Below are 13008 nucleotides of genomic sequence, written 5' to 3'. Positions count from 1 at the left end.
ACGGGGTAAGTTCTCCCAGCACTAGGGGCAGTACCATGTTACGGGGTAAGTTCTCCCAGCACGAGGGGCAGTACCATGTTACAGTGATAAGTTCTCCCAGCACTAGGGGCAGTACCATGTTAGGGGGGTAAGTTCTCGCAGCACTAGGGGCAGTACCATGTTAGGGGGGTAAGTTCTCCCAGCACTAGGGGCAGTACCATCTTATGGGGTAAGTTCTCCCAGCACTAGGGGCAGTACCATGTTACGGGGTAAGTTCTCCCAGCACTAGGGGCAGTACCATGTTACGGGGTAAGTTCTCCCAGCACTAGGGGCAGTACCATATTACGGGGTAAGTTCTCCCAGCACTAGGGGCAGTACCATATTACGGGGTAAGTTCTCCCAGCACTAGGGGCAGTACCATGTTAGGGGGGTAAGTTCTCCCAGCACTAGGGGCAGTACCATGTTAGGGGGGTAAGTTCTCCCAGCACTAGGGGCAGTACCATGTTAGGGGGGAAAGTTCTCCCAGCACTAGGGGCAGTACCATGTTATGGGGGTACATTCTCCCAGCACCTGGGGCAGTACCATGTTACGGGGGTAAGTTCTCCCAGCACTAGGGGCAATACTATGTTATGGGGGTAAGTTCTCCCAGCACTAGGGGCAGTACCATCTTACGGGGGTAAGTTCTCCCAGCACTATGGGCAGCACCATGTTACGGGGGTAAGTTCTTCCAGAACTAGGGGCAATACCATGTTATGGGGGTAAGTTCTCCCAGCACTAGGGGCAGTACCATGTTACGGGGGTAATTTCTCCCAGCACTACGGGCAGTACCATGTTACGGGGTAAGTTCTCCCAGCACTAGGGGCAGTACCATGTTACGGGGTAAGTTCTCCCAGCACTAGGGGCAGTACCATGTTACGGGGTAAGTTCTCCCAGCACTACGGGCAGTACCATGTTAGGGGGGTAAGTTCTCCCAGCACTAGGGGCAGTACCATCTTATGGGGTAAGTTCTCCCAGCACTAGGGGCAGTACCATGTTACAGTGATAAGTTCTCCCAGCACTAGGGGCAGTACCATCTTATGGGGTAAGTTCTCCCAGCACTAGGGGCAGTACCATGTTACGGGGGTAAGTTCTCCCAGCACTAGGGGCAGTACCATGTTACGGGGGTAATTTCTCCCAGCACTAGGGGCAGTACCATGTTACGGGGGTAATTTCTCCCAGCACTAGGGGCAGTACCATGTTACGGGGTAAGTTCTCCCAGCACTAGGGGCAGTACCATGTTACGGGGGTAAGTTCTCCCAGCACTACGGGCAGTACCATGTTACGGGGTAAGTTCTCCCAGCACTACGGGCAGTACCATGTTACGGGGTAAGTTCTCCCAGCACTAGGGGCAGTACCATGTTAGGGGGGAAAGTTCTCCCAGCACTAGGGGCAGTACCATGTTACGGGGGTAAGTTCTCCCAGCACTAGGGGCAGTACCATGTTACGGGGGTAAGTTCTCCCAGCACTACGGGCAGTACCATGTTACGGGGTAAGTTCTCCCAGCACTACGGGCAGTACCATGTTACGGGGTAAGTTCTCCCAGCACTAGGGGCAGTACCATGTTAGGGGGGAAAGTTCTCCCAGCACTAGGGGCAGTACCATGTTAGGGGGGAAAGTTCTCCCAGCACTAGGGGCAGTACCATGTTATGGGGGTACATTCTCCCAGCACCTGGGGCAGTACCATGTTACGGGGGTAAGTTCTCCCAGCACTAGGGGCAATACCATGTTATGGGGGTAAGTTCTCCCAGCACTAGGGGCAGTACCATGTTACGGGGGTAAGTTCTCCCAGCACTAGGGGCAATACCATGTTATGGGGGTAAGTTCTCCCAGCACTAGGGGCAATACCATGTTATGGGGGTAATTTCTCCCAGCACTAGGGGCAGTACCATGTTACGGGGTAAGTTCTCCCAGCACTAGGGGCAGTACCATGTTACGGGGTAAGTTCTCCCAGCACTAGGGGCAGTACCATGTTACGGGGTAAGTTCTCCCAGCACTACGGGCAGTACCATGTTACAGTGATAAGTTCTCCCAGCACTAGGGGCAGTACCATGTTAGGGGGGTAAGTTCTCCCAGCACTAGGGGCAGTACCATCTTATGGGGTAAGTTCTCCCAGCACTAGGGGCAGTACCATGTTACGGGGTAAGTTCTCCCAGCACTACGGGCAGTACCATGTTACAGTGATAAGTTCTCCCAGCACTAGGGGCAGTACCATCTTATGGGGTAAGTTCTCCCAGCACTAGGGGCAGTACCATGTTACGGGGTAAGTTCTCCCAGCACTAGGGCAGTACCATGTTACAGTGATAAGTTCTCCCAGCACTAGGGGCAGTACCATCTTATGGGGTAAGTTCTCCCAGCACTAGGGGCAGTACCATGTTACGGGGGTAAGTTCTCCCAGCACTAGGGGCAGTACCATGTTACGGGGGTAAGTTCTTCCAGCACTATCTGTCAGTATTTCACTCCTGACATGATGAATTTCGCTTTCCATTTGCAATTACAAGATGGTGTTGGCGTTTCGGAGCGGGGCGGTGAGCGCCCTCCATTACTCCCCGCAGTGTAGGGATTATTCGCTCACAGCCGGCCGCGGATTGTGCAGGAAACGGGAGGCTCAATTAACTCCGACATAACCAGCACCGCACAGCCTGAGAGGAGACGTTAAAGGGACAACCCAAACCGGGCAATAGTGATTGGGCGCGACAGTCCAAGGAGATCCTGGAGAGTCCGACCGAGGGTGAGGAACAACCGCCATGTGGATGGAGAGAGGGCAACGTGGAGGTCACATCTGGTTATATCTGCAGAGAACCCCCAATATATCCAACTAATACCGCCATATAGTGTCCAACAAATACCGCCATATAATGTCCAACTAATACCGCCATATAATGTCCAACTAATACCGCCATATAATGTCCAACTAATACCGCCATATAATGTCCAACTAATACCGCCATATAATGTCCAACTAATACCGTCATATAATGTCCAACTAATACCGTCAAATAATGTCCAACTAATACCGTCATATAATGTCCAACTAATACCATCGTATAATGTCCAAATAATATCGCCATATAATGTCCAACTAATACCGCCATATAATGTCCAACTAATACCGCTATATAATGTCCAACTAATACCGCCATATAATGTCCAACTAATACCGCCATATAATGGCTAACTAATACCGCCATATAATGTCCAACTAATACCGCCATATAATGTCCAACTAATATCGCCATACAATGTCCAACTAATACCGCCATATAATGTCCAACTAATACCGTTGTATAATGTCCAACTAATATCGCCATATAATGTCCAACTAATACCGCCATATAATGTCCAACTAATACCGCCATATAATGTCCAACTAATACCGCCATATAATGTCCAACTAATACCGTCATATAATGTCCAACTAATACTGCTATATAATGTCCAACTAATACTGCCATATAATGTCCAACTAACACTGCCATATAATGTCCAATTAATACCGCCATATAATGTCCAACTGCCATATAATGTCCAACTAATACTGCTATATAATGTCCAATTAATACCGTCATATAATGTCCAACTAATTTCGCCATATAATGTCCAAATAATACCGCCATATAATGTCCAACTAATACCGCCATATAATGTCCAACTAATACTGCTATATAATGTCCAACTAATACCGCCATATAATGTCCAACTAATATCACCATATAATGTCCAACTAATACCGCCATATAATGTCCAACTAATACCGTCATATAATGTCCAACTAATACTGCCATATAATGTCCAACTAATACCGCCATATAATGTCCAACTAATACCGTCATATAATGTCCAACTAATACTGCCACATAATGTCCAACTAATACCGCCATATAATGTCCAACTGCCATATAATGTCCAACTAATACTGCTATATAATGTCCAACTAATACCGTCATATAATGTCCAACTAATATTGCCATATAATGTCCAACTAATACCGCCATATAATGTCCAACTAATACCTCCATATAATGTCCAACTAATACCGCCATATAATGTCCAACTAATACTGCTATATAATGTCCAACTAATACCGCCATATAATGTCCAACTAATATCACCATATAATGTCCAACTAATACTGCTATTTAATATCCAACTAATACCGCTATATAATGTCCAACTAATACTGCCATATATAGTGCTTTAGTAATACTGCATGCAGTGCTAGTTAAGCAGTGCAAAAATAACACCGCCATACAAGAAACACAGCCATAATACCACCACTATACAAACAACACAGCTATAATAATACCGCTATACAAGCAACATGGCCATAAAACACCGCAATACAAGCAACACAGCCAGAATAACAGCTCCATGCAAACAACACAGCCATAAAAATACCGCAATACAAGCAACACACAGCTAATAATACCACCATACACGCAACACAACCATAATAATACTGCAATACAAGCAACACAGCCATAATACCACCATACAAACACAGCCATAATAATACTGCAATACAAGCAACACAGCCATAATAATACCGCCATAAAGCACCACAATAACAGGACTAGAGAGCACTTAATAGAGGAATGTGGTGGAGGCTTTGAGATGGAAGAGGCCGTGGGGTAAGTGCCTATCTGCCCTTCCTAGGGTCACGTGTGATTGGAGCAGATCTGTGTACAGGTGATGGTGTGTAGTGACATATCTGCCCAGGTGGATGCCGCCATCTTCCCGGAGTCCCCGCTCATCCTGAGCCCTGACGTGGCCGCTGCAGCTTCCTGCTCTATAAATCCGTCACATCCAATCTGGATCCAACCTCGTCTGACAATTATTGTCCTTCCTTGTCCTCTTAAACAAATAATGGCGCTGTCATTAGACATCAGGCGGAGGACGGGTGAAACCGCCCGCAGGCTACACCGCCTCTACATGTACAGGGTTAGCTTCTCATCACCACTAGAGAGAGAGAAGTCATCACAACCTCTTCATATAGTGGTGCTCAGAGGATCTCTATGGAGAGACCTGACTGTGGGAAGAGACTGAGCATGTGTGACCACCAGCACTCAGCTCAGGAGGTGGACGTATACACCACTATACACTGTGAACACCAGGTGGTGCCATGATATGTAAGTAAATGAACACCAGGTAGTGCTACCACTAGGGGGAGCTCACTGTCTGCAGTCACCACTAGGGGGAACTCACTGTCTGCAGTCACCACTAGAGGGAGCTCACTGTCTGCAGTCACCACTAGAGGGAGCAAACTGTCTGCAGTCACCACTAGAGGGAGCTCACTGTCTGCAGTCACCACTAGAGGGAGCTCACTGTCTGCAGTCACCACTAGAGGGAGCAAATTGTCTGCAGTCACCACTAGAGGTAGCTCACTGTCTGCAGTCACCACTAGGGGGAGCTCACTGTCTGCAGTCACCACTAGAGGGAGCTCACTGTCTGCAGTCACCACTAGGGGGAGCTCACTGTCTGCAGTCACCACTAGGGGGAGCTCACTGCAGTCACCACTAGGGGGAGCTCACTGTCTGCAGTCACCACTAGAGGGAGCTCACTGTCTGCAGTCACCACTAGGGGGAGCTCACTGTCTGCAGTCACCACTAGGGGGAGCTCACTGCAGTCACCACTAGGGGGAGCTCACTGTCTGCAGTTACCACTAGGGGGAGCTCACTGTCTGCAGTCACCACTAGAGGGAGCTCACTGTCTGCAGTTACCACTAGAGGGAGCTCACTGTCTGCAGTCACCACTAGGGGGAGCTCACTGTCTGCAGTCACCACTAGGGGGAGCTCACTGCAGTCACCACTAGGGGGAGCTCACTGTCTGCAGTCACCACTAGGGGGAGCTCACTGTCTGCAGTCACCACTAGAGGGAGCAAACTGTCTACAGTCACCACTAGGGGGAGCTCACTGTCTGCAGTCACCACTAGAGGGAGCAAACTGTCTGCAGTCACCACTAGGGGGAGCTCACTGTCTGCAGTTACCACTAGGGGGAACTCACTGTCTGCGGTCACCACTAGGGGAGCTCACTGTCTGCAGTCACCACTAGGGGGAGCTCACTGTCTGCAGTCACCACTAGGGGGAACTCACTGTCTGCGGTCACCACTAGGGGGAGCTCACAGTCTGCAGTCACCACTAGGGGGAGCTCACTGTCTGCAGTCACCACTAGGGGGAGCTCACTGTCTGCGGTCAACACTAGGCGGAGCTCACTGTCTGCAGTTACCACTAGGGGGAACTCACTGTCTGCGGTCACCACTAGGGGGAGCTCACTGTCTGCAGTCACCACTAGAGGGAGCTCACTGTCTGCAGTCACCACTAGGGGGAGCTCACTGTCTGCAGCCACCACTAGGGGGAGCTCACTGTCTGCAGTCACCACTAGGGGGAGCTCACTGTCTGCAGCCACCACTAGGGGGAGCTCACTGTCTGCAGTCACCACTAGAGGGAGCTCACTGTCTGCAGTCACCACTAGAAAGAGCTCACTGTCTGCAGTCACCACTAGGGGGAGCTCACTGTCTGCAGTCACCACTAGGCGGAGCTCACTGTCTGCAGTCACCACTAGGGGGAGCTCACTGTCTGCAGTCACCACTAGGGGGAGCTCACTGTCTGCAATCACCACTAGAGAGAGCTCACTGTCTGCAGTCACCACTAGAGGGAGCAAACTGTCTGCAGTCACCACTAGGGGGAGCTCACTGTCTGCAGTCACCACTAGGCGGAGCTCACTGTCTGCGGTCACCACTAGGCGGAGCTCACTGTCTGCAGTCACCACTAGGGGGAGCTCACTGTCCACTAGGGGGAGCTCACTGTCTGCAGTCACCACTAGGGGGAGCTCACTGTCTGCAGTCACCACTAGGGGGAGCTCACTGTCTGCAGTCACCACTAGGGGGAGCTCACTGTCTGCAGTCACCACTAGGGGGAGCTCACTGTCTGCAGTCACCACTAGGGGGAGCTCACTGCAGTCACCACTAGGGGGAGCTCACTGTCTGCAGTCACTACTAGAGGGAGCTCACTGTCTGCAGTCACCACTAGAGGGAGCTCACTGTCTGCAGTCACCACTAGAGGGGGCTCACTGTCTGCAATCACCACTAGAGGGAGCTCACTGTCTGCGGTCACCACTAGGGGGAGCTCACTGTCTGCAGTCACCACTAGGGGGAGCTCACTGTCTGCAGTCACCACTAGGGGGAACTCACTGTCTGCAGTCACCACTAGGGGGAGCTCACTGTCTGCAGTCACCACTAGGGGGAGCTCACTGTCTGCATTCACCACTAGAGGGAGCTCACTGTCTGCAGTCACCACTAGGGGGAGCTCACTGTCTGCAGTCACCACTAGGGGGAGCTCACTGTCTGCATTCACCACTAGAGGGAGCTCACTGTCTGCAGTCACCACTAGGGGGAGCTCACTGTCTGCAGTCACCACTAGGGGGAGCTCACTGTCTGCATTCACCACTAGAGGGAGCTCACTGTCTGCAGTCACCACTAGGGGGAGCTCACTGTCTGCATTCACCACTAGAGGGAGCTCACTGTCTGCAGTCACCACTAGGAGGAGCTCACTGTCTGCAGTCACCACTAGGGGGAGCTCACTGTCTGCATTCACCACTAGAGGGAGCTCACTGTCTGCAGTCACCACTAGGAGGAGCTCACTGTCTGCAGTCACCACTAGGGGGAGCTCACTGTCTGCAGTCACCACTAGGGGGAGCTCACTGTCTGCAGTCACCACTAGGGGGAGCTCACTGTCTGCAGTCACCACTAGGGGGAGCTCACTGTCTGCAGTCACCACTAGGGGGAGCTCACTGCAGTCACCACTAGGAGGAGCTCACTGTCTGCAGTCACCACTAGGGGGAGCTCACTGTCTGCAGTCACCACTAGGGGGAGCTCACTGTCTGCAGTCACCACTAGGAGGAGCTCACTGTCTGCAGTCACCACTAGGGGGAGCTCACTGTCTGCAGTCACCACTAGGAGGAGCTCACTGTCTGCGGTCACCACTAGGAGGAGCTCACTGTCTGCAGTCACCACTAGGGGGAGCTCACTGTCTGCAGTCACCACTAGGAGGAGCTCACTGTCTGCAGTCACCACTAGGGGGAGCTCACTGTCTGCAGTCACCACTAGGAGGAGCTCACTGTCTGCGGTCACCACTAGGAGGAGCTCACTGTCTGCAGCCACCACTAGGGGGAGCTCACTGTCTGCAGTCACCACTAGGGGGAGCTCACTGTCTGCAGTCACCACTAGAGGGAGCTCACTGTCTGCAGTCACCACTAGGGGGAGCTCACTGTCTGCAGTCACCACTAGAGGGAGCTCACTGTCTGCAGTCACCACTAGGGGGAGCTCACTGTCTGCAGTCACCACTAGGGGGAGCTCACTGTCTGCAGTCACCACTAGAGGGAGCTCACTGTCTGCAGTCACCACTAGGGGGAGCTCACTGTCTGCAGTCACCACTAGGGGGAGCTCACTGTCTGCAGTCACCACTAGGGGGAGCTCACTGTCTGCAGTCACCACTAGAGGGAGCTCACTGTCTGCGGTCACCACTAGGGGGAGCTCACTGTCTGCAGTCACCACTAGGAGGAGCTCACTGTCTGCAGCCACCACTAGGAGGAGCTCACTGTCTGCAGTCACCACTAGGGGGAGCTCACTGTCTGCAGTCACCACTAGGAGGAGCTCACTGTCTGCGGTCACCACTAGGAGGAGCTCACTGTCTGCAGCCACCACTAGGGGGAGCTCACTGTCTGCAGTCACCACTAGGGGGAGCTCACTGTCTGCAGTCACCACTAGAGGGAGCTCACTGTCTGCAGTCACCACTAGGGGGAGCTCACTGTCTGCAGTCACCACTAGAGGGAGCTCACTGTCTGCAGTCACCACTAGAGGGAGCTCACTGTCTGCAGTCACCACTAGGGGGAGCTCACTGTCTGCAGTCACCACTAGGGGGAGCTCACTGTCTGCAGTCACCACTAGAGGGAGCTCACTGTCTGCAGTCACCACTAGGGGGAGCTCACTGTCTGCAGTCACCACTAGGGGGAGCTCACTGTCTGCAGTCACCACTAGAGGGAGCTCACTGTCTGCGGTCACCACTAGGGGGAGCTCACTGTCTGCAGTCACCACTAGGAGGAGCTCACTGTCTGCAGCCACCACTAGGGGGAGCTCACTGTCTGCAGTCACCACTAGGGGGAGCTCACTGTCTGCAGTCACCACTAGGGGGAGCTCACTGTCTGCAGTCACCACTAGAGGGAGCTCACTGTCTGCAGTCACCACTAGAGGGAGCTCACTGTCTGCAGTCACCACTAGGGGGAGCTCACTGTCTGCAGTCACCACTAGAGGGAGCTCACTGTCTGCGGTCACCACTAGGGGGAGCTCACTGTCTGCAGTCACCACTAGGAGGAGCTCACTGTCTGCAGCCACCACTAGGAGGAGCTCACTGTCTGCAGTCACCACTAGGGGGAGCTCACTGTCTGCAGTCACCACTAGGAGGAGCTCACTGTCTGCGGTCACCACTAGGAGGAGCTCACTGTCTGCAGCCACCACTAGGGGGAGCTCACTGTCTGCAGTCACCACTAGGGGGAGCTCACTGTCTGCAGTCACCACTAGAGGGAGCTCACTGTCTGCAGTCACCACTAGGGGGAGCTCACTGTCTGCAGTCACCACTAGAGGGAGCTCACTGTCTGCAGTCACCACTAGAGGGAGCTCACTGTCTGCAGTCACCACTAGGGGGAGCTCACTGTCTGCAGTCACCACTAGGGGGAGCTCACTGTCTGCAGTCACCACTAGAGGGAGCTCACTGTCTGCAGTCACCACTAGGGGGAGCTCACTGTCTGCAGTCACCACTAGGGGGAGCTCACTGTCTGCAGTCACCACTAGAGGGAGCTCACTGTCTGCGGTCACCACTAGGGGGAGCTCACTGTCTGCAGTCACCACTAGGAGGAGCTCACTGTCTGCAGCCACCACTAGGGGGAGCTCACTGTCTGCAGTCACCACTAGGGGGAGCTCACTGTCTGCAGTCACCACTAGGGGGAGCTCACTGTCTGCAGTCACCACTAGAGGGAGCTCACTGTCTGCAGTCACCACTAGAGGGAGCTCACTGTCTGCAGTCACCACTAGGGGGAGCTCACTGTCTGCAGTCACCACTAGAGGGAGCTCACTGTCTGCAGTCACCACTAGAGGGAGCTCACTGTCTGCAGTCACCACTAGGGGGAGCTCACTGTCTGCAGTCACCACTAGGAGGAGCTCACTGTCTGCAGTCACCACTAGGGGGAGCTCACTGTCTGCAGTCACCACTAGGGGGAACTCACTGTCTGCGGTCACCACTAGAGGGAGCTCACTGTCTGCAGTCACCACTATGGTGGTTACATTGGTCTCCCCCTAGTGGTGTCAGAATTGCCCCAGTGTGTGGCAGGAAGGCAATGAAGTAGCTGTTATTGGCCCCTCCCAGCAGACATCATGTGACAGGTAACTACAGGCAGGTACACCGTTGTCTGTCATGGCGGTCGGTCTATGAGATGATAGATGGCAGCACAGTGAGAGAGAGCCTGCCAGGAGGGTGGAAATAACGGAGGACAGCAATGTCACCAGGGTCAGCGCTGCCGCCATCAGCAGCCACAGAATAAAGGAGCAATGCAACCGTGGCGTCTGCAGACAGTGACAGCTATGGATTGTGATCATTACAAGGTGCGGTGTGGCGGAACCTCAGAGAGAATCCCTGCAAGATCCCCACTGACAGTAAAGAAGATCTCCCTGGAAGATCCATGAGGACAATCTATAGTAGTGTCCTCCTGAAACCTTAGAGGCCACAGATCCTCCACGTCAGCAGAGGTGACAGATACTCCACATCAGCAGAGGCCACAGATCCTCCACGTCAGCAGAGGTGACAGATACTCCACATCAGCAGAGGCCACAGATCCTCCACGTCAGCAGAGGCCTCAGATCCTCCACATCGGCAGAGACCACAGATCCTCCACATCAGCAGAGGCCATAGATCCTCCACGTCAGCAGAGGCCACAGATCCTCCACGTCAGCAGAGGCCATAGATCCTCCACATCGGCAGAGACCACAGATCCTCCACATCAGCAGAGGCCATAGATCCTCCACGTCAGCAGAGGCCATAGATCCTCCACGTCAGCAGAGGCCACAGATCCTCCACGTCAGCAGAGGCCATATATCCTCCACATCGGCAGAGACCACAGATCCTCCACATCAGCAGAGGCCATAGATCCTCCACGTCAGCAGAGGCTAAAGATCCTCCACGTCAGAAGAGGCCACAGATCCTCCACGTCAGCAGAGGCCTCAGATCCTCCATGTCAGCAGAGGCCAAAGATCCTCCACGTCAGCAGAGGCCACAGATCCACCTTGTAATCAGAGGCCACAGATCCTCTACGTCAGCAGAAGCCAACGATCCTTCACATCGGCAGAGACCACAGATCCTCCACATCAGCAGAGGTGACAGATCCTCCACGTCAGCAGAGGCTAAAGATCCTCCACATCAGCAGAGGCCTCAGATCCTCAATGTCAGCAGAGGCTACAGATCCTCCACGTCAGCAGAGGCCACAGATCCTCCACATCAGCAGAGGCCACAGATCCTCCACGTCAGCAGAGGCCACAGATCCTCCACATCAGCAGAGGCCATAGATCCTGCATGTCAGCAGAGGCCACAGATCCACCTTGTCAGCAGAGGCCTCAGATCCTCCACATCAGCAGAGGCCACAGATCCTCTACGTCAGCAGAGGCCACAGATCCACCTTGTCAGCAGAGGCCTCAGATCCTCCACGTCAGCAGAGGCCACAGATCCTCCACATCAGCAGAGGCCACAGATCCTCCACATCAGCAGAGGCCACAGATCCTCCACATCAGCAGAGGCCACAGATCTTCCAAATCAGCAGAGGCCTCAGATCCTCCACATCAGCAGAGGCTTCAGATCCTCCACATCAGCAAAGGCCACAGATCCTCCACGTCAGCAGAGGCCACAGATCCACCTAGTCAGCAGAGGCCTCAGATCCTCCACATCAGCAGAGGCCACAGATCCTCCACGTCAGCAGAGGCCACAGATCCTCCACGTCAGCAGAGGCCACAGATCCTCCACATCAGCAGAGGCCACAGAACCTCCACGTCAGCAGAGGCCACAGATCCTCCACATCAGCAGAGGCCACAGATCCTCCACGTCAGCAGAGGCCACAGATCCTCCACATCAGCAGAGGCCACAGAACCTCCACGTCAGCAGAGGCCACAGATCCTCCACATCAGCAGAGGCCACAGATCCTCCACATCAGCAGAGGCCACAGAACCTCCACGTCAGCAGAGGTGACAGATCCTCCACGTCAGCAGAGGCCATAGATCCTCCATGTCAGCAGAGGCCACAGATTCCCAACGTCATTAGAGGCCTCAGATCCTCCACATCAGCAGAGGCCTCAGATCCTCCACGTCAGCAGAGGTGACAGAACCTCCACGTCAGCAGAGGTGACAGAACCTCCACGTCAGCAGAGGCCACAGATCCTCCACATCAGCAGAGGCCACAGATCCTCCACGTCAGCAGAGGCCTCAGATCCTCCACGTCAGCAGAGGCCATAGATCCTCCATGTCAGCAGAGGCCACAGATTCCCAACGTCATTAGAGGCCTCAGATCCTCCACATCAGCAGAGGCCTCAGATCCTCCACGTCAGCAGAGGTGACAGAACCTCCACGTCAGCAGAGGTGACAGAACCTCCACGTCAGCAGAGGCCACAGATCCTCCACATCAGCAGAGGCCACAGATCCTCCACGTCAGCAGAGGCCTCAGATCCTCCACATCAGCAGAGGCCACAGATCCTCCACGTCAGCAGAGGCCATAGATCCTCCACGTCAGCAGAGGCCATAGATCCTCCATGTCAGCAGAGGCCACAGATTCCCAACGTCATTAGAGGCCTCAGATCCTCCACGTCAGAAGATGTGACAGAATTTTCGTCAGCAGAGGAGAAAACATGGAGACCACGAATCCTCCAGGTTGCCACTTTTCCTGTATGTGCAGCTCATCTCTATTG

Source organism: Leptodactylus fuscus, unplaced genomic scaffold, assembly GCF_031893055.1.
Source record: "Leptodactylus fuscus isolate aLepFus1 unplaced genomic scaffold, aLepFus1.hap2 HAP2_SCAFFOLD_85, whole genome shotgun sequence".
Classification (NCBI taxonomy): Eukaryota; Metazoa; Chordata; class Amphibia; order Anura; family Leptodactylidae; genus Leptodactylus; species Leptodactylus fuscus.
This window is presented reverse-complemented; position numbering follows the sequence as displayed.